The sequence below is a fragment of the Cricetulus griseus genome, assembly GCF_003668045.3.
Source record: "Cricetulus griseus strain 17A/GY chromosome 1 unlocalized genomic scaffold, alternate assembly CriGri-PICRH-1.0 chr1_0, whole genome shotgun sequence".
In the NCBI taxonomy this organism is placed as follows: Eukaryota; Metazoa; Chordata; class Mammalia; order Rodentia; family Cricetidae; genus Cricetulus; species Cricetulus griseus.
In genome coordinates this window covers 264,771,815-264,793,783 of record NW_023276806.1, presented here as the reverse complement: position 1 = coordinate 264,793,783, position 21,969 = coordinate 264,771,815, and the positions used below count along the sequence as shown (strand labels likewise).

Sequence of the window (21,969 nt, the reverse complement as noted above, 5' to 3'; positions counted from 1 at the left end):
CTTTCCCATACTCCATCTTCTTCTCTGGCTTCAAGCCCAAATTATTATTTGTCTCTTCCTTTTCTCTCATCTATGGCTTGTGAGCTTTGAATCTTCAGATATGTTTACTTACGTTGAGTGCTCATAAAAGCCAGGAAGCTAGTGGTGGAGATGGGGAGATTTCAAGGGAGGGCAATAGGAATCAAGAAGAATAAATTGTACACATTTGATAAAAGAAATTATATAAATCCTAAATAGAGGGACACACTGTGAACACAGACTGGAAAGGTCAGCATTGTGATTAGGTTAATGTTCCACAATTGATTAAATCATTAACATAATTCTCATGAAAAAACAAATGTATATTCAGGTTCAATTAAATTTCGAGCAAATTCTAGGCAGTCCCCTCCTAAAATTGATGTGGAATGTCAATGAAAGCACAAAAGCTTGCAGAACTTTGAAAGAGAATAAAATACGAGATGCCAGTCCACCTGGCTTCAAGGCTAGTTGTCCAGTTACAATGATCGATACAGTAGCTTTGGCAGAAGGACAGAAGCTTGGATCAATGAAACAGAATAAGGAGCTCAAACATTTCCACATAGCCTTACAAACTGCTTTGGAGAAAAAGTATAAGAGGAACTCAGTGGAGAAATATAGTCTGTCATAAACTCATGATGGGTTTAAACAACACAAAAATTTAGCAAGACCATACATTATTCAAAAATGAAAAATTGATTATAGACTAAAATGTGTAAATATAATATAAAAAAGAAGAAAAAAAAGAGTCTCCTGGATCTTACACATCACACAGCAACATCAAAAAAGCTGAATCACACATCAAAAGCTGAATCTATGGTCGGGATGGAGAGATGGCTCCCAGTTAAGAGCATTATTGGTTCCTCTTCCAGAGGAGCCAGGTTCAGTATGCAACACCCCCATGGCAGCATACAACTCCAATTCTAGTCCCTCTGTATTTGGTGCCATCTTCTTGCCTCCAAGGACACTGTGTACAAGATCACAGACATACATGTAGGCAAAACACCCATACACATGAAGTAAATGTAGTTAATTTGTTTAAGATAAAGTTACCAAAGGAATGTTGATTATTGGACTTCACCAAGATTAAAAGTCTTTGCACGGGGGGCTGAAGAGATTAATCAGCACTTAAGAAAACGGGTTTCTCTGTCTATGGGACTCACATTCAGTTGTTACCAGCACCCACATGGCAGCTCACAACTTTTAGCAACTCCAGTCCCAGAAGATCCCACGCCCTCTTCTGACCGCCTCTGGTACTGTATAAATGTGATGCGCATACAAACGTTCAGGCAAAACTCATACACATGAATTAAATAAATGAAATAAAAGTCTTTGCTATACAAAAGATCCTGCAGAAATGAAGGAAAGAAGAAAAACCCTACAGATTATGAGAAAATATTTCTGAATCTCAGCATCTCCAGAATGCTGTCATCTAATAAAATATTTCTGAACACAAAACAGTGAAAAAGTCCTTGGTTCCATTTAGTATTTCTGGCTCTTACATAGTTTCTGCCTTCTCTTCTACATAGTATCCAGGCATTACATTTAGAACTGAGTTCTCAACCTCCCACTTTCTGAACACTGTCCAGCTGTTGTGTCTCTGTGTCAGTTCCCATCTGCATTAGTCTCTTATCAGGAGAAACTTCTCTGATGATAGGTATAGTGATCTATCATTAGAGGTTATTTTATTGCTCTGTTCTTTTAACAGAATAATAGTATTACACTTTCCCCTAAGCCTATGACCTATCTAGTCTCAGATCCTTGCCCACTTTAGCAGAGTCAGGCATGGGTTCCATTTCATCAAATGGACCTTAGTCTAATCAGAAATTGGTGGGTTACTCCTGTAACATATGTGCCACTATTACACCAGTATATCCTGAAGATTCATGCCTACTTTGATATAGATTATTTCTTTCCTCCTCCAGTAGCATGTATGCTTTCTGTTATTTTAGTTTTGTCTTGGTTTTGATTTTTTTGGTTTTATTGCTTTATATTTTTGGTTTGGTTTGACTGATTCTTCAGAAATATAAAAAATGGTGTTGTAGGGAAATTGGGAAAGATCTGGGAGATGCCAGGTTAAGGAAAGGAATCTGGTAAAATATATCATATGGGAAAAGGCTTTAAATAATGTCAAAAAATAAAATTGTGTTATAACATGGGAGAAAGACAGGAAACAGGCACTTTACTGAAAAGCTAGGCTACTGCGCAGGTGGAAGATGTTGAACTCCACTGATATTTTAAAAGGTAATAAATATAGTTAAATTTGTGATGATACTGCCATCCCTGTAAGGATGCCTGAGATGAGTAGCAATGAACCCTGAACGCAGGCAAGAATGCAGAGAAGGTAACTTGCTTAAAGGTGGCTTTGGGGAATATCAAACCATGCTGCCATCCTGGAAAACCACTGGCTACTTTATTACAAAATTAGATTTTGAATCCCCATAGTGTCAGCTGTCTCTGTGACTTGCACTAGGTGTGTTGCCAGACAGAAAACAAGACACATGTGTTCCCTGCTCTGCTGGATTTTAACAGTGTGTTCCGGATGCTTTCCTTTAATGAGTGCATCTTGCCCAGTGTGTCTGTGGGTGGCTCTGCTGAACAATGGGGCAACAGTGAGAGAGCAAAGTTTATGAACCACTCTAGTATTTAACTCGAACGGATGGGCACGAGGACCCTAGACTAAGTTTGGGCAGTTTGACGATAAACTTAAGCCACTATCAGGCTGTTGTTAATGAAGGGCTCAGTGTTTCAACCCTGCACTCTTATTGCTTCAATTCTCCTTACTCATCAGGTATCATTGTTCTCTGGAAAAGGCTGAATTTATCTGCAAGACTCCTTGGATTGTGCTGTGTATGCTAAGAAGACACACTTTGGGGTAGAAAAGTGTTCAGTCTGGGCTGCCATTTCAGTGGCTATAACAAAATATTTCAGAGACAACTGGAAGTCAAATTGTGACTAGAAAGCCAAAGTATTTAAAATATAATCTCAGACTTTTCCATAGCAAGTTAACACAGGAGAATTTTTCAATGTAGTAAGAATGTTTGTGTCAAGTTAGTGAGAATCATAGCTATGGAGTTTGTTGATAGGTAATGGGTTAGCATGCATGCATTTGGGTACAAAATATTGTTACATTGTAACTGAATTTCACGACTTCACATTCTGCCTGGGAGGTATCTTTAACTTTTCAATATCATGACTTATGTTCCCAGGGTACATTCTGTGCAGATGATTCTTTGTGTGAAAGGCTTGATAGCGTCCTTACCTATTGCTAGTCAGTCTGCTCTAAATTGAAGGCTTGCCTAGATGATGGAGCATCTGCAGACCTGTTTGCCTCCACAGGGTTCTACATCTGAGCTCTATTGTTGAGCTAAGGCCACCAGGGTGATAGCTTCTTTCCTTTAGAATAATAAGGAATCTCAGAGATTTGACAAAGGCTTGAAATCTGCTAATGAAATTCCAATTACTGCCAGATAAAGATTGGACCAGCAAGTGCAGAACTCCAGGATTCATTTCTGTACTACCTCCAATTACTTGCCCACCCACTGTCTTGCTAGCCAGGAACTCAGCTCATTGATTCACCTGAAGAAGGACACCATTTATAATGGGTGTAATTTGAGGAAAAAGACATAAGGGAGAGGTTGGTTGGAATTGCCTCACTAACCTGCACACTGATAGGTAAAAACTGTGAGTTAAAGCTACTGTGGTAGGGTGCATTAATTGTGTTTCAGGCTATCAATTTATTCATCACCAAGGAGACTGAGGGTTCCCATGTTGCTTCCATTTTGCTAAGACCTGAAGAGGTTACTACACAGCTTAGATCATCAGGAAGAAACAACTGTCTATTTTAAACATAGGAATAAATTATAAAATGTCCAACCTAGACTAAAGATTGGTTGTACATTGAAACCACTTAAACTGGTGTCAGAGTTTACACTTAAGTGTACAGTGGGTGCTGAGTTTCCTGGCATTCTGCACCACCCATGGTCCTACCAAAACTGTCCCTCCATGACACCTTATAAATGAAGGTATTTCTTTTCCATTTTTAGCGTGTAGGGGCCCCCAGCCCAGATCTGTTCGTCTTTTCCCACCACACTAAGAATCGTTGGTTATTTGAGGATGTGCTCAGAGCACATGATCTCAGAGCATTCCCAGGAGACAGTCTTGATGAGTCTTGAGGATGATAAATGACTAACTCATTTCAGTAGGATGTTTGCTCAAAATTCATGGAACTCTACGTAAATACGAATATATATTAATTTTGAACACTACATTAAAACTCAGGTCCATTTCTGAAAAAAAATATTGAAAACAAATGTGTGGACGCTTTTGTGAGGCAATGAAGATATGTGTGGTCTCTAACCTCACGTCCTGTGAGAAGACTTTCCAAATATTGTACTTTGCTGAACAATCAGACTGACAGCACACATTTTTCTTTATATTAGTTTGTGGTTCCTGATACAATATTTTTTCAATGCCTTTTCATTTCTGAACAAATACAGTAAAAGTAATACAATTTTCTGTTCACAGTAAGCCCCCGTTTAGCCATTTCTGAATTGACTGTTGAGAGAAACCCTGCAGAGTGGAGGATAGGGAACAAAATGACCAACTATGTGATAAGAGAGTTCTGGCTTTCAGAAGGGAGGTGGTGGGGGTGCTGAAGCCTGGGTATCAGTCACCAGGGGTCAATGAGTTGACCAATTTTACAATGTAATAAAACCTTCATAAGCCCCTATGTGATGAGGGCTGGTGGGTGTATGATAGTGCAGAGTGGGTATTTGGGACACCCCTGAATGGACCGGTCACCCCCACATTGTCTGTGGTCCTCACCCTATTCTGTCATGTGTTCCCCTTTCCTCTCACTGATGTCCTGCTATACTGTAAGAACTAACCATCTAAAGTAATTCCTAGAGTTTGTGAGCTGCTGTGGTTAACTCTGAGGCTAGAGCAACCGGGTATGGGGAACGCAGACATAGATGGGTTGATCAGAACCTGGGGCGACAATCTGGGCTTTGATTGCTTCCCAAGGTAGATCTGGAGGAACCTGCCCTAAATTTCTGCACATCACTGTATGGATTCTCTCACTCATTAGCATTAAAAAGTAGGAGGTGCACTGTTGGTGTCTGGGGTGAGAATGTGGGGAAAAAACACTTACAAATGTGTCATAATAAGTATTGTGTGCTTCTTTTAAAAAGAGTTTCAATTTTCCATTTTACTTAAAATAATAAGTATTCTGTGGAGAGAATACTTAAGTAGGTAAGAATGGGCATTTCAACACCAGTCTGACAAAAATAAGAGAGAACCAATACATTCAAACTATGTTTAAGTAACATGCTTGTCACTGGCCTGCCCCGTGGCAAAATGAAAGGACTGAACATTTTTGTAACATTTCTATGCACCTAGTCTTACTATATTTCTTCAGTGATTCCATTTATCACATCTCTGGTTTTACTCAGCAAACTGAAAGGGATCCGTGTCCTGGAAAATACCAGCTACATGTTTATTCATGTAAAAGGGAGAGGCATGTTAGAGATGGGTGTCTTTCAGGTAACTCTGATTCAGAGTTATCCTCACTCCTGTCCTACATAATAGAAGCGTGAGGATTGCCAGCCTCTAGACTTCAAGATAGCAGCTTACATAAAACCCCCAATACTTAAAGATAGATTTATTTGAAAGGGAGAAAGGTCTAACATTGCTGTTTTATTATAATTTTTTTGTTTAATGCTCCGATTGGACTGCAGGAACCCCCCATATGCAGGGCATGTGTTTTCCACAGACCTGCTCCCCTCTCCTAAGGACAATTTTTTTAATAAAAATTCCAAAGGAATATCACTTCAGCTTTTGACAAACTCCAAACTTAGTATTCTCTATAATAACATAAAAAGATAGCTAGCTAGGATTGTCATTTCCACCTTCTATTTAAAACTCAATATTTCTTGCATATTTTCTAATTCTTCAAATATAATGGTATGTATGTGTTTTTCTGTGGTACACACTTATGTGAAGATATATGCATGTGAGTACATGTGAAGCACAGAGATCAACATAGATTGTCATTCCTGAAGTTCTCTCTACATCTATTTTGAAACATCAACACTCACTGGACTCTAGCCCACCTAGTAGGCTAGGCTGGGTAGCCAGTGAACTCAAGGAATCTACTGCCTCCATATCCTCAGAGCAATGATTATAAGTATATTCTATTATTCTAGAAGCTTCCACGTAGATTCTAAAGGCTTAACTCAGGTTCACATAGTTACAACTTAAGTACTTCACTGAATTGAGTATTCCCCTTACCCCTAGATAGTCTTGACACATTTGTTTCCTTAAACCGTTATCCAGAATACAAACATTTTATTTTGGAGGTACTATTTATTAGTTCATATACCAAACACTGTGGATCTGTTGATATAATTGCTTCTTCCATCATCATCCAGCATGAAATATTTAGTAAATATTAATATGTATACATAGACAGACACACAAAAGAGTTCTCATACATGTGCAAACACATTTTACGTTGCTTGTCTATGAGGCCAGTGGAGCATAGACTTGCTGAGTCAACTTGGAACAGATGGTAAGTGAAGCCTCCTTTCTCCAAGAAGACCCTCTCTTATTTCACACTGTGAAATAAAATGTTCTAATCAATAGCTTTTATATATTACCACCATGCATCTCTACTAATGGAGGACAAAAATGCCTTCCAGTTCCAAATATGAAATAAATGAATGTACTATTTTAGGCAAATACTAAGGGAGTAATGATAGGGCTAGTTTTAAATCGTGGGAATGATTTGAGACCTTAAAAGAAAATTGAAGGTTTAACAAATGGGTCCTAAAATAGTAAGCCTATTAAATCTGCACTTGGTTCATACAAATGCATGATAAGAAATATGTAATGAAACTTGGGATAGTGGAAGGAGGCAGGGAGAACTATTCTTCATCATAGATGGGGAAATGGGCTGCATCAAACTTTTCCATATAAAGAGTGAGTGTGAAAGATCTGAACTGTGACTGATGGCTCAGTTCATCAGAGGACAAAGGGAAGCTTGCCTAGGTAAGGTTTTCAAGTTCTACTCTGTAAGCATAAGCTTTCAAACTTCCCTTCTTAATTTATCGTTGCTCTCTTGGTGACTGCAGAAATACCAACATAGTTTTCACGTAATAAATATCTAATGAACGCCAAAATTATACAGAGAGAGAACCTCATAGATGATCATTTCAGAAATCAACAAGTCTCTCTTTACTTTTGAAAGTTAACTATGTACAAGCAAGCATAAATACATAAACTAACAAATAGCATCATTTCCCCCTGTTCAAATACTGTGAAAAAGAACAGACGATAACAATTACTGGACCAAGCAATTACTTAAGAAACATGTTCTTTTGGAAGATGTAGTCATGCCATGATATGGCTTTTCTATAATCATTTTCCACATAGAACTTCATTTCAGTACAGTTTTAATAAATAAACCAAGAGTGAGAGTTAAAAATTAAATCAAGATGTCTGTTTAAGAGCTTCCTGTGGCTCTTCAGATTTTCAAGTTTATACTGCAGAATTCTTCTCCACTGCTGTTGTCTTTATAGCTTTGGATAATGCAGAAATGGAGACAATACATGAAAGAACCACCCCAGCCCCACATCTGTGTGGTACAGAAGGTTAGGCTAAGTGTCAGTATGTGCTTCACCAAAGCCTCTCAGTCAATGAAGATATTTGGCTCAGACATAAAGATAATGAGTCATAGTTCACCAGGCTGCATGGCTAACACTTCTGCCCCAGACTCCTACCATCCTGAAATAATGCCTGCTTTGTGGCTGCGCCACACTATTGTTGCGATTTAGAGGTTGGAGTTGATATCCTTGGAGGCAGCAGATCAATTACTCCCTTATTGGTTTGCTCATTAAAAAAAATGTCTTCAGTAAATATTTACTATATGTCACATCACATTCCATTTTACCCAGGAATCTCTGCTACACACATGTATCAGGGAATATATAGCAATTAGCATGCAAAATTGAGTACAAAGTGGTGTGTATAAGTTTAGGAAGTGAGTTGACCAAGGACATACTGCAATAACAAAGGGGAATTAGATTTAAATATGGTGGCACACTTTCAGATAAACAATAGCATGAAAATGATGTTGTAAAATTGTTTACTAGCATAAACTGTCTCCACAATGTCTAGAATAAAAATACATGCATGTCGAAGAATAGCTTAGAAAAAAAAAGCATTATGTGATATGTGTATATTAAAATACTGTTTAATCCCCTTTTTGTTAGCTTGTTTAGTTTGGTCACTACAAATGTGTACCTATGGTAAATAACTAAGTATAGGAAAGGTGTATAAATTGCTGAGATATTAGGGAAACACTGGATAGTATGTGATGCTTAACTTATTCTGTATTAGTGTTTGAAGGAACCACCCTTCCTCTATGTTATCCAATTCCAACTTTTCTTGTTGTCTGCACCATCTACTGACCATTTCTGTTCTGTTTTCTAAATGCTGATTCTCAGTGAATATTAAGGAAAACCCAAACGTTGAACCACACAGTGTGCCTAAAGAAATATCACCTGTCTTTTAGCATCCATTTCTAAGCTGCTTTGCCTGCCCATGATAATAATCTGTCTTGCTTTCCTGACCAAAAGGCAGCTAATTGACTTGGGATATGCAAAGCAAAATAGGAGCAGTAAAGTCTAAAATTAAAAGGCATTTCAGAGGTGAAAATACTCCAGGTGAATGACCTAAGTGTTTTCCTATGGTAAAGATGGAAATGGGTGACTGGTGGGCTTGGACTACTGGTATATCATGAGAAATAGAAAAAACAATAGGTAGAAGAGCCTTGCAGAGGTCAAAAGCAAAGAATCCCATTATGCATTTCCTGTGCAAACTCTACCCTCAGGATCACATCTCATTCCTTTGAAGGGAACATCAGGGATTCTGAATGATGTCCTTCTCTCTCTCTCTCTCTCTCTCTTTCTCTCTCTCTCTCTCTCTCTCTCTCTCTCTCTCTCTCTCTCTCCCTCCCACCCTCTCTCTCTTTCTCCATGAATGTCTTTGAAATATAATAAACTGGGAATGGTCACTACTCATGGTAAAATTTGTCTTTATTTCCTGTGGAGAATTCACTCTCAGTATAGTTCCTCTCAAAAGGAAATCGAGTGTCCTGTCTGTCCATAGTCCAATGGACCATGGCATGACTCTCTTGAACTGCTCACCTGGAAGCCTTGGAAGTATTCTCTGGAACCTTTCACCTCTCTATTACAAGTCTGAGAAGTACTGTGAAACACAGAAGTCATGAGAGAGCTAAATGTTTTGATCAGAAAGCCATGGAGCACACCCTATACTGAGTGAGATATGTGTGGGATTTTATTATGACCCACATAACATCATTAGGTATCTCTGGGTGTCACAAGAGAACTTTATGGGAATTCAGAGCCAAAACTTCAGCTTAATACTGAAATATGATACAAAGTAATTTATGAAGAGATTTATCTTGATTTTCATATGTAACTGATCAAATATAGAAGCAACACACATCAGGTATGATCATATCAATTATATTTGTGTTGCTTTCTATCTTTGAAAAAGGATAGGTATGAATTATTTTCTTTTCTACTTAGCAACTAAAACAGGCCTCTTTTATTTTATTCTACCTTCCAGATCATTAACTAAGAACTATAAAGGGGTATATTAGTGATAAGTGAAATATAGAGTTTGGCAAAGATAGTCTCTGAAAAAAAAAGTAAGTTGGGAAAATCAGAAAAAAAAAAAAAACAACTCTTCATTTAGCCAAAAGAGTATTCTGCATAGTGGATAACAAGCAGGAATGGGCTGAGACACTGAACAAAGAAAGGATAAGAAAGGATTCTGGTGTCTAAGAAGGTGATTGCTTCATGCTGCCGGGCTGCTGTCCGGTGGAGGGGGTGTAAGGTTAAATGGAATTGAGTGGGTGGTGTTATAACCTCTTTGGAGTATAGATGAAGGGTCCGTGGGTTTTAGAGGGAGGAAGTACAAGGAGTGGGGTGGGGGCAGAAAGACCTGAAAGGTGAGCAAAGATTCATGGTTTGAGTAGCTGAAATGAGGAGTATCACTTTATGGAAAGTGGTTTCTGTAGTGAACACATAATATACAACACAGGGCAATAGGAAAAAAGTAAAGATAACCAAATGGGTTATTCTAATTTTCCCCCTGATGTTGTTGTTGAACATTTTCTTTTCATCACCAATCAGTCTCTAAGTCATGAGCAACTTCCAGGTCATTTAGGACAAGAAATAAAGCTATGGTTGAGATTTTAGAGAAATTTTCAAAATTGGAAAAACTGTGTGTGTGTGTGTGTGTGTGTGTGTGTGTGTGTGTGTGTGTGTGTGTTAGCATTATACTCTCAGGGTTCCATTCAGTTTTTAAAAATGCAATACAGGATAACCACCACCCATTTCTTCCCTAACATCTGCCCAGAGCCTGTTACAGATAAGTTAACTTTTAAAAATCCATTATGCACCTCGAAATTACTTCACTAATTGTGTTATCAGTGTGGAAGAATTGGCTACATTTCAGCATAAAATATAAATGGATCTAACTTTTCTCATTAATATTTGATGCGACATGGTTTAATTTTGAATTGAAGCAGAACCCCGAGGAGGTCCTGAAAGGATAATTTATAAATGTGAATTTAACTGCCGAATGATAAAGTAAATCTTAGCTTTAGTTTCTCTAGGTGAGTGTGCCTTGCTGGACTTCATCAAGAGAGAAAGAGCATTCTGTTAAAAGTATTGTACCTCCACTTCTCTGGTAGAGATGGAATTGGCAGCTTCTTCTTCAGTATTATTTTCATCATGTGCCTGGTGAGGAGTCATCAGATGCCACATACATGCCAATCTTGACCACTGCCCCCCAAAAGACTAATTGGTTCTGTCTGGAACATGGAGCCTTGGCATTGTCTGATGAATTATTCCTGTTGGGTTTATCTACCTTGCCTGTCTTTTGTTTGAATTTTTAAAAATAGAAATGAAGCATAATTAACTGACCCATATAAACAAATTCTGTTATTTTGTTTGAAATTTTGGAGGTGGATGAGCATTTACCTTAATTTTTGGAAAATGGTGCAGTAGGCAGAACATCAAACTGTGTGTTCTCTCAATTGAAAATTGGGTCTTGTAGAAACCATGCTTTTGGGTCAATAACTAGGAAGAACATAGCTTTGGGCCACAGGGCTGGGAGAGACTTCAAGGATCAGGAGAATCTCAGCATGGTTGCTCAAGGGTTTTGCCCTCTCTCCTTTCTTTTGTCTCTCGACTCAGAACTAAAAGGAACAATGTGTCTCAATGGATTTTTTTGTACAACTTTTAAAAAAATACAAAACAAAAACAAAAGAGCCCAGAATAGGAAATAGAGCAAGTGCACTAGCTACAGAATTTCATGCTGGCAGTCTAAGAGCCCGGAAGCAAGCATGAAGCCCTACAAGTAAGAACCCCACTTAGCGGCATAGGTTGTTATAGACACAGTTTGGAAGTGAGAATTTAAGAAACGGTGAGAATACTAACCCACCACACCTGAAGGTTCTATCCAGCAGCAATGAAATGCAAGACTCCAGTCAGATTCCTTCAACGGAAGAGAATTTGTGTCTACAGCATGGGTTGCACGCGCCACTCCCACACTTTCTTCTCCACTGACCTTACATTCCGATCAATCTGACGGTGTGTCTGTGAACCTTGGGTGCTCTCAGAGTGATGTTGCTGGAGTTTAAAAAGCCTCTACTTGCACAGCCTCAGGATGCAAAGCTCTAATCTTACTTCTTAAAATAAGTCAATTTTCACAGGCAGAATGCCCCACATCTATCTTAAACAGTGATGCTCAGATTCGCCCGTTATTACCACTCATGAGTATTTACTCCTATTCCATTGTCTAGATACGGCAAGTTCTAGAATGGTAGCCCTGCAGACTAAAAAGAGTTTGCGCATATAAATGAAGTGTTAAATGGAGTACAAAAAGAAGCTGTCTGTGTTTAGAGTGCTGTGTGGGCTTGCCTCAGGCTCCCATGCTATCAGGAGAGCTCACACTAGTTTTTCTCAAGCTGACGGGAATTCTAATGTCTTGGCACAGGTCACTCACATGAACACCGAAGAAGGTGGAAAAAGTCACCCTTAATATTCTAATTTTCCAGTCCTGTGTGAATTCTAATTCATCTTGTCTATTTATAAATGTTGTTCCAAACCTCATACACACAAATACATCAAATTAAAGATATTCAAATTGGGAGGTTTTTAATCTACAAATGTAGCATCTTATTTGACATTCAGTTCTTTATTTATTAAAGGAGCCATTCATTTTTTGTATGAACAGAAATTAACACTATATCAGCACATAATGCCCATGGACAAATAAAAAAATCAGATCTAAAGAACAAAAATACTATGGATCTGGAGGGATAGTTCATCAATACAACAATAACACTGTTAAAGTAATATAGACATAAACTTTATGTGTGTAAAGCACTTAATGTCTTTGCCTTGTTGGTAACTGAACTTCTACGAGCACTCTCTCCCATACATGAAGCCCTCTCCTTGAATGCATTCACATAGAATACTCTCATTTTAAAAATCAAAATGGAGTTGACATCTCTACTGGATAACTCTCATGAGTGACTCCCCCTATAGATGTGGTTAGGGATACCAAAACCAGAGAAGCTGAGGATGTTGACAAATCCCATCAAAAAAGATGTGCCCTGGAAAGATGCTTCCTGCCTGTAAAATACTGAGTTTTGTCCTCTCAGGCACCTTTTATGAGGTGGTGTCAAATCTCTTACCAGAACTCATGGTAGTGTCATAATCACCTCACTTAATGAGAAGAACACAGTCCTGCAGGCAGAGAGAACTCAGGAGTTAATTGTGCAGCTTCAGAGAGGCAGATCACATCTAAACTTCCCCTTGACCATTTCTGTATCTTAGTATGCCTGGAGACATATTACCAAGACCAGGAAGGTTATTCATTTTCAGCAGTCTATATCTGGTTTTCCAAGTTTCTACCAAAACAGGACAGATTTTCACAGTCACTCACAATTCCTTCTGCATTCTTTGGATTCCCCTCTGTGAGATGTTTCAGAATGAATGGATATTCAGGAAGAAAGAAATACTGGCATTTAAAGGAATATTGATAGGCCTATTGCATAATGTTTTCAACTTACCTAGACTAAGGAATGTGGGCAGATGGAGGAGTATTCAGAATAGTCCCCTCTTTTAAAAGACAACACAGCATGGGACTATTTTTAAGAGGAGCTGTGCTTTCAGATATTGTGACCATTTAAAGTTTCATAGGAACACATCATAAACCAACTTAGAAAAGACCTGCTGGGTGGTAAGTAGACTTCTCTTTGAGATCTTCTTCTCTTGTCCATTGATTGTCAGTCTGTAATCAAAGCAGTATCTATCAGTCATGCAGGGAATTATATAGTTAGGGAGAATAGCAATGACAGGTCCTGTGACAGATTAGATGTTCTGAATGATATTCTCAACCAGACAAGCAGCATCCTGATACTAGATTTTAAAAACATGTCTTTTCAAGCAAATCTTTGGACTAATGTAAATTGGACAACTCTACAGATCCTCTAAATATAGGCAGTTGTAATTTGACAGCTTGCACAAAACATGGGCAAGATTAAGCCAGAGAAAATGCTGGCATGAGTGGGGAAAGGGGGCACTAAAACCCACCCCTTAACCAAGGAGCTGCTATTGTAATTGATGGCAATTGCAAGAGGGGGAGTCAGTTTTCTTCAGGGATGTGTCCCTTGCCAAGCTACCCATTCTGCAGAAGACGGCCCTACACTGTGGCAGCATTATCTAGACTGAGAAAAAAATTTTAAAGATCATGAAATTTGGAGGGAGTAGTGAAGGGATTTGGGAAGATTTGTAGGGGATTTTTTTCAACACATGTTATATGCATGTATGAGATTATCAAACAAACAAAAAAGCAATAACAAATCATTTAGAGCCAACTGTGGAATCATAGGATTGCCAAACTTTTTTTTTTTTGAACTCTGACTTCACATCCCTGAACCTCACACCCTACTTGGGTATTGAAATTTACCTCACACATATCATTAGGGAACTAGAGACTACAGCCTTGTTCCAAGTGTTGAGGCAGAACATACTGTTCAGCACACCTACAAGTACATATGGATATCAGAGCTTGAGGGACACAGTTTATTCTGAAAATGTGCAATCACAAAGCATCAATGAAGTTCATTCAAAGTAGCACTATTTGCGTGGCCTGAACAATTTTGAGTATGAATTTAGCATACCTGTCCATCATGTGATGACGTTTTCAAGTATGTTCCTTGATTTATACCCCAATTGTAAGCTACCTTTAATGTTAAAAATATCAGTCAAAAGATAGACTACCTAAAAAATAAGGGTTAATATGATGAATAAACTGTAAAATGTTTGAGTAACTACTACTAAATAAATAAATAACAGCTTAAGTTTGCTTGTTACAAAAATCAACTTGCCATGTGTTAATACTGTCAAGGGGATTATAGGGTAACCAACTGATTACTATGTAGATCTGAGAATGAGATCTAACAGGGTTAGGGGGAGGGAATCTGTGTCAGGTTCTGAGGACCAGATCAGAGGTTCACAGCTAGGAAGCTCATAGGCCCTAGTGTAATCTGTGAATGAGATCTGGAAAATAGTTTCTAAATTATTTGAAGAAACTCATGGTTTATCTATACAAATTACTACATTTCTATTTATGTATTAACTTTTATAGTTAATAAAGTTGTTAATTTGCTTAGATTTCTATATTTCCCAAACTTCTAATTCAAGTCCTGTGTGACTTTTCTAAAAAGCATAATAGGATATATGTTTACTTGGAAATGTATATTACATCCCACACACTTTCTTGACCCAAGCACAAGGGAAGACACACCGCTCTCCTGGGACATTATCATAGTTCCTTTCATCTCTATATGGGCAAATTAGGTAACTATAATACCAGGAAAGTTCTACTATAAAGCTTGTCATCTCAAGCAGTTATAATGTGTTAGAGGTCTTAAAAGAATTTTTCTTGTTACTTTGGGATCTATCATCTGTCTATCATCTATCTGAAAGTTAATAAACACCAAGCACACACATTGAGTTTGTGGATCTTAGAACTCTATTCCCATTTCAACTCTACAGGTGAACCGAAAGGGGTATTTGAGTTGCCTCCTGTGTAAGCTCTGATATAACAAAGGCAGCCAGTAGTACCAATGGATGTCCTTTACCAAAACACAGCATTGCCATTTGTGCATTTTACCTTCAGAGCAGGTAGATTATAGCTTCTAACTAGTGTGTGTGCAGCCACTGAATGTGGGCATTTTTGCAAACAAGATTTATTTTAGTTAGTTTTTCTAATTGATAATGGGGAGAACGGAGAAGATGTTGAAACTAACTTACATGTACAATGCCCAGAGATATCTTTTACAATTTTTATACAATGTTGAAGATGGTGTCTCTAGATATTTTATGATATTTAGCTTCGGTTTGTGAAAATGGATAATCAAATTCCTTTTCTCCTTGTTTGGAGTTTTATAGACCCACAGGGGAGGCAGATGAGCAGAGCAGATCATTTGAATCAGGTGTTGTAAAGAACCACAGTGAAGAGGTGTTCAGAGTATTTAAGAGAGAGAAGGATATAAAAAAATGGAGCATCCAGTGTGATATGTTGTGGGATGACAGACTGTGAACAGGAAAGTCAACCTGTGGACAGGGAGGCAGGGAAAGCCTGAAACATTCTCTTTCAATGTCCTTACCCATCTATCTTCATGATGCCTTCTGATACATAGTTGGGATTATTGCTGGAAAATAAAAAAATAATAAAAATATTTAACTTCTAAGCTGTGCCATGAGACATCATGGCAGGTGGCATGAGAATTTTGAAGGTATTAATTTCAATTTAACCACACTTATAGAGGATTACCCATGAGTGGCTTGGGTTCTGCTCTTGACTGCCATTTTATTTATTTATTTTCCCTGACAGATTGAGAGACTCGGAGCCATTCCGTTGAGTGCTCTAAGTGCCTGGCATAAGTTTCCAGAGAGCTATTACTTCCCCTTCTAGTCTAACATGCAGCTTTTTTTTTTTGAGTGGTTTAGAAGCAAAGGCACAGTCCTATATCCACACCCATGGCTTACTTTTATCCTCTATTTCTGGATCGTGAGCACCACTCACCTTGTAGCACGGCTTGACACACTCCCCTTAATGGCACTATTTGAAAGATTCCCTATGTTGTGTAGAGTAGAGCCTATTTCATTAATCATGTCAAAACATCTAAGTAGAAGTTGTTTTTTTTTAATACCATTTACTCAGTAAAAGTAAAAGTAAATTCATTTCCACAATATTAGTGAATCAAAAGTTGTATCTCTGCTGGAAAATAAGTTACATGGGGCACAGAGAGCTCAGTCTTGGCAAGCGAGGTCGGAGCTTTAGTCAAACCCTGTGCAACTGAAGAGAGTAGAAGCCTGAGCCAAAGTACCCAGACAGATCTGCATAGTCCTCGCTGATGAGCCAGGGGTGAGGCTGCCTATGAACCTGACAATTAAAATGACCCATTTCCTTCCCAGTGCCTGTCTCCATATTTGCTGAGAGCTAGAAAATGCAAATTTTGTGACCCATTATGCTCTCCTTTAATTAAATGGTAAGGTATCTGATACTGAAGTTAGGAAGTTGCATGGAATGCTCTTGAATGCATACTCTAGCTTACTGCCATGCCTCTTTATCTTTTCAACAGAAGGACAAATGTCTCTGTTTGGAGAAGGAAGGCATCTACTCGTTGCTACAGGAACCAAAGAACAATTCCCTTTCCACTGGCAAAAAGGGAGAGTGAAGGGGCTGTGGGATAACTTGACACCTGAAATCTTAATTGGAAAAATGACTTTGAAAATATTTTCTTGAAAGACTTCTCTATTACCCGATTCACTTCTTTTTTCTAGCAACAGTAGAAAGGAAAAGTTAGAGCCTATTCTCTAATCTTTATGAAAGCTGTTCTTTTCATAAATGAGTCTTGGTCTGTATCCAGACATCATCAGGTTTTAGTCAGCAAACCTCATGCCAGCCATATATTAGATTTAACCTCAGCAACTTACAGATTGAAAAGTCTTCATGTCACTGGCAGACCAGAGGTTTTAAAGTAGCAGCTTTGGAAACTAATGTTCATTGTTCTTTTATGAAAGAAATACATATATGCATTTTCACTATAAAATGTTTGAAAAGGCCGTAGAGATAACGAGACAGTATTCACACTCCACCCCCATTTTATACTGTTTTATACTAATTTCTTGGCAGTAGTCAAAAGCAGTCACTTGGCAATGAATAATCTGAAACATTTTCTTTTCTGCTTTGCTTACTCATGTACAATAATTAGTAAGTATTGGTGGTGAAATTGCTTTTTAAATCAACAAATGAAAATGGTGTCTTCCAACAAACAACTGAACAAGGCACTTTTTGAAGTGCTGAGACTTGGACCCAGTCTCCTTCTTGCTAGGAGAATGCCACCATGAAGTTGAGACAATAGCTCCCTATATTTCTACTGATTTACCAGAAAATGTTGCTTGTCCTCATATCTTGTTACGCCCCTTTTTTCTTCTCCCCCTCTATTTATAAACTCACTGTTTAGTCTACATATCTGTCTCATCTTCTTTTAGTCCTTATTGGATGTAGCTGCTATTTCCAGATTTCCCTTCCTATATTTAGAGATCTGGTTTAGTTCTGCCCTGCTGTTGCTTCTTTCTTACCTCTGTTGTTAAGTAGGAATTATATCCTTCAGAGAAATTGTCCTTGGAACTTTCTCCAAAACAGGTAGTATTTCAGGACATAAACAACTCTTCAAAGGAAAAAGGGGGAGCATTGACCATAATGAAATTGCAGCAGAAATCAGTAGTAAGAGCACCTAAAGAGAATATAAAACTATGAAAAATTTTAGTGCTTTTGAATGATCAGTGGATTGTTTTAGACATATGAGAGACATTTTAAAGTTCTAGAATACACTGAAAACAGAAATTCCATTTACCAGACTATGAGAGATTCATTGGAGACATACATAACATAAAAGTTTATACCTATGAATGACTATGGCATAAAAGAACAATGGGCTGGAGAGATGGCTCATTGGTTAAGAATGCTTTATGAACTTCCAGAGGGTCTGGGTTCAGTTCAGATAACTTGCTACAACATGTAATTCCAACTTCAGGATATCAGGAACCCTCTTCTGGTCTCTGTGGACACCTGCAGCACATATGCTTATACAAATACAAAAGTTCACACATGCAAACACATTCATGCATGGGGAATAATACAGCTTAAAACAAAGTCATATATGACAAATAACCTAATGATGTATTACACTTCATTGTCTTGGAAAAATGAGAACAAACTGGACTCCACATTGTTGGAAGAAAATAAATGCTAAAATTCAGACCTCAGATTATTAATGAGGAATGACATAAAACCCTGAAGAAGAAAGTGTTTTATTCTTTGGATGGGTAAAACAAGAGTGGCAAATCATTAGCCAAATTATTCAAAGTTAATAAAACAAAATCAGTTTTTAAAAGTGCCAGAAACAATTCCATTGAAAGAAAAGAAAGGTTAAGAGATGTTTGGAAAATCTGTATTTCAATAATCAGAAAACCAGGAAGAAATGAATAAATTTCTAGACATAGCAAAGAGGACATAGAACAATTGAACAGATTGTCGACAGGCAATGAGATCAGAGCAATTATAGAATTTCCAGGGAAATAAAATCTCAGGATCAACAGGATTCACAGCTGCATTATGCCAACCTTAAAGAAGAACAATTCTTTTGCTCATACTCTTTTATAGCCTATAAATAAAAGGGACCACACCACCTCATGGGATCAATAGAAATCAACACTACTTAAAAATTACACAAATAGTGAGCAAACAGATAACTGAAGGCATTGCCTTAAATGCATCTTGGGATCAACATATTTAGCTTTTGCTCTGTATGCTGACTCATTTCCCATCCCTTCTCCTGGTGCACAAACCACCAAATAGCCCAAGCCTATGATTCAAACCCAACTTGTCTTAAATATACCTTCCTTCTCCTTGGATATAACTTTTATTTTGTTTTTATTCACCTAAACAAGAAGGCAGAAAATCATATCCGTGTTACATTTTGAGTGTTCACAATAAATAAAGGATGGGTAGATCAAGGTTGTGAGTTTAAGCAGTGTAAAATCAAATTCAGGGAAAACAGTCTAGGTTAATAGGAGCACACTTTTAAATAACTTACTTCCAAGACTTCTGGCTCAATTAAAAGAAGCTCTTCTGTTACATATTTGAGAACAGAGTATGTTTCTATTCTAATTTCTGTTTATCTGACTCAGTGAAAATATTACACATGCAAGCATAATGTCAGCTATGATGATGTCATTTTGCTCATATTTATAAATTCTGGAAACATTACTAATTTTAATTTTGGAATGCTACCATTGTTTTTAGTTATTTCCCAGTTTACAAAAGGAATAGGAATAGAATCAATATATTGGCTTCACTATTTACTTAAATGAATGAGACGTTAAAAAAAAATCATGTTTTTGTCAGGCCATGTGAAAGGTTAGAATCCAAGTCACCTAGAGTATGATGTAGAGTACCCAAGGTAGAGTATAAATTGATACTCTGTGAAAGATCAAATGTAGATGCTTATGTATGGCTCTTAGCTCTTGCATAAAACAGCTTCCTAACATCCTTGAGGATATTTTGTTGAGAAAATATGGTGGGAAATAAGTCATTCCTTCATGTATCCACAATGAGCTCACAATAAGCAATAGTTGCTAATGTCCATGATGGTGACATGGTAATGAGGAAAAGAAAAGTCACATTGATTCACTTGACAAGAAAGCTTTTCACTCTGAAAATTTCTTCTGTAGCAGTGTGGTTATGACTGGTCAAGCCCAACTGTGATGCCATGCTTAGTTGCTACTGAGTTCCTACTGAGGTTTACTGTAGTGGGAATGAAAGTAAGTTTCTGGTATCTTAGTGAAGCCTGAAATATTCTCAACTTTTGTGGAGGTCACCTTATCAATTACTTTACTTTTGAATTTTTTAATTTTAAACATATTTTAAAATTTGAACCTCTTGTCTCTGTCATGCTTCTAAGGCAATTTAAAGTGACCTCAAGGACATATCTAAGAATTTATTTATAGATGTGAAAGCTTAAGGTCACATTTGTTTACATGTATTTAGTACTTATATATACTACACACAAAAATGTACTACATATTTTACATAGTATGCACACTCGCATACACACACACCAACAAATGGAATTTATAGATAATATCTTATGTAACTTAAAGTCAATTGATATTTATATTTTATTTGTTATGGATCAAACTTCCATATGTTGCTGATGTAACATAAGTTGTCCTTGAAATCAATGCTCTAAAAAGAGAGCAAAACAATAAAAAGACATTGACACTGAATACAAACTTTTAAAAATAGTTTGTAAGTTTTTAAAAGACATGGTAAACAGGAAATTATAATTCAACAAGGATTTACTCTTTGAGGGACAATGACTTCTAAGCCCGTGACTAGTTTTAAAGTTCAAATACCCATTTAAGAAACTTCCAGAAATGTTTATCATTTAAGATGTCATCAGATCCTGCTTTCATATTCCTCTAAGCTGAGCTGTCAATTATCTGTTGGTGGTCTTGTATGGCAGCATTACTGCCATACATGAGAACTGCTAACACATGAGAGGGATGGATTTTGGAGGTGCCAAGAACATGTACATCCTAAAATGGATGGTGGCAGAGGTTCTCAAGTATGAATCACATGTGAGCACCTGGACAGCAAGTGTTCTCATGACAGAAGGGCCTACTCACGTCATCCTTGCAGCAGTGCAAGAAACTGTCATGAGTCACTTCATCCTGAGTGTGCCCTTTTATCATCGAGGTTATAGCTTCTGTCTTCTGAGATATATTACGAGAAGGAAGAGTTAACATTCAATGACTAGATTGTTTGGAAATATTGTCAGAAATCCTCGTCCATGCTATCTACATTTCATGTATCACAACTATGAGAATGGTCAAGTCTTACATTGATTTATCAGGGTCTCTCTTGTTGGTTAGTTGCCTGGGGGAATTCTGACATCATAGAATGACATCATATGGGTGGTTTTCTATAGACTCTCTTATTTTCATTGTTATTAAATTTGTGGCCATGTAAAGATTTCATTTTCATTGTTTAGTGTTTGGAGACTGTGAAGATACCCCAGGAGCATCCCAATTCAATACAATGGAAGTTGAGGGCCCCTGGGCATCACACTGAGAATACACCTGCTTTGTGGGTCAGTTCAGTAGGCTAGATACAGGGCACAGATAGTGCACAAATGGGCATTTCAGCCAAAGGTTTCTACAGAGATCAAAATGAAGCAATCGACTTTCTCATTTCATGTTAGCTCCGAGAAGTGAGAGCTGATACTCAAAGATTTTGTTCATCTGTTCTTCTTATAGCATTGCGAACCCCTGTGGACAGTTTCAACCTGGATTAACTCACTAAATGCACATGTAATGTGTATCATTTATATGGAAATGACTTTCACCTCATACAGAATTACCAAAAGAACTTCCTTCTAAATGGCCTATGCAGGGTATTGTAAGGGAGTCAGATACAGGTAAAATTAAACATAGATTTTATAGATTTATAGATTTATAATTAAATTTATAGATTAAATTTATAGATATACATAGATTTATAGATTAAACTGGCTCAATATATTTGTTAGAAACACCATTATTACAAACAAGTAAAGATAGATAGATAGATAGATAGATAGATAGAGATACGTATCAAACTATTCTACTATCTTCTCACAGAAAACAAGCCTCACCTCAAAATTATTCCAATTGCAAATCCATACCTGGCCCACGTTCCCACTTATTTATTCTAAAAGCTAACAACAGTGAA

The 21,969-nt window shown here is 37.5% G+C and overlaps 1 long non-coding RNA gene across 7 annotated transcripts in view; it reads right to left on the bottom strand.

The window, feature by feature from the left end:
- The window catches only part of LOC103162948, a 43,491-nt gene extending 21,789 nt beyond the window's left edge, over positions 1–21,702 (bottom strand). For 2 of the 7 annotated variants that reach the window (XR_004771716.1, XR_004771717.1), the window contains exons 1-3: positions 17,775–21,702; positions 15,794–15,838; positions 13,190–13,410 (exon numbers count right to left, since the gene is read on the bottom strand). This is a non-coding gene — a long non-coding RNA (uncharacterized LOC103162948). Of the gene's footprint in view, positions 1–6,361; positions 6,633–9,112; positions 13,411–15,793; positions 15,839–17,774 lie in introns of those variants that run through there. The other 5 variants (XR_003480980.2, XR_004771718.1, XR_003480979.2 and 2 more) reach the window with 5 other exon arrangements.
- Positions 21,703–21,969: the final 267 nt, after the last annotated feature.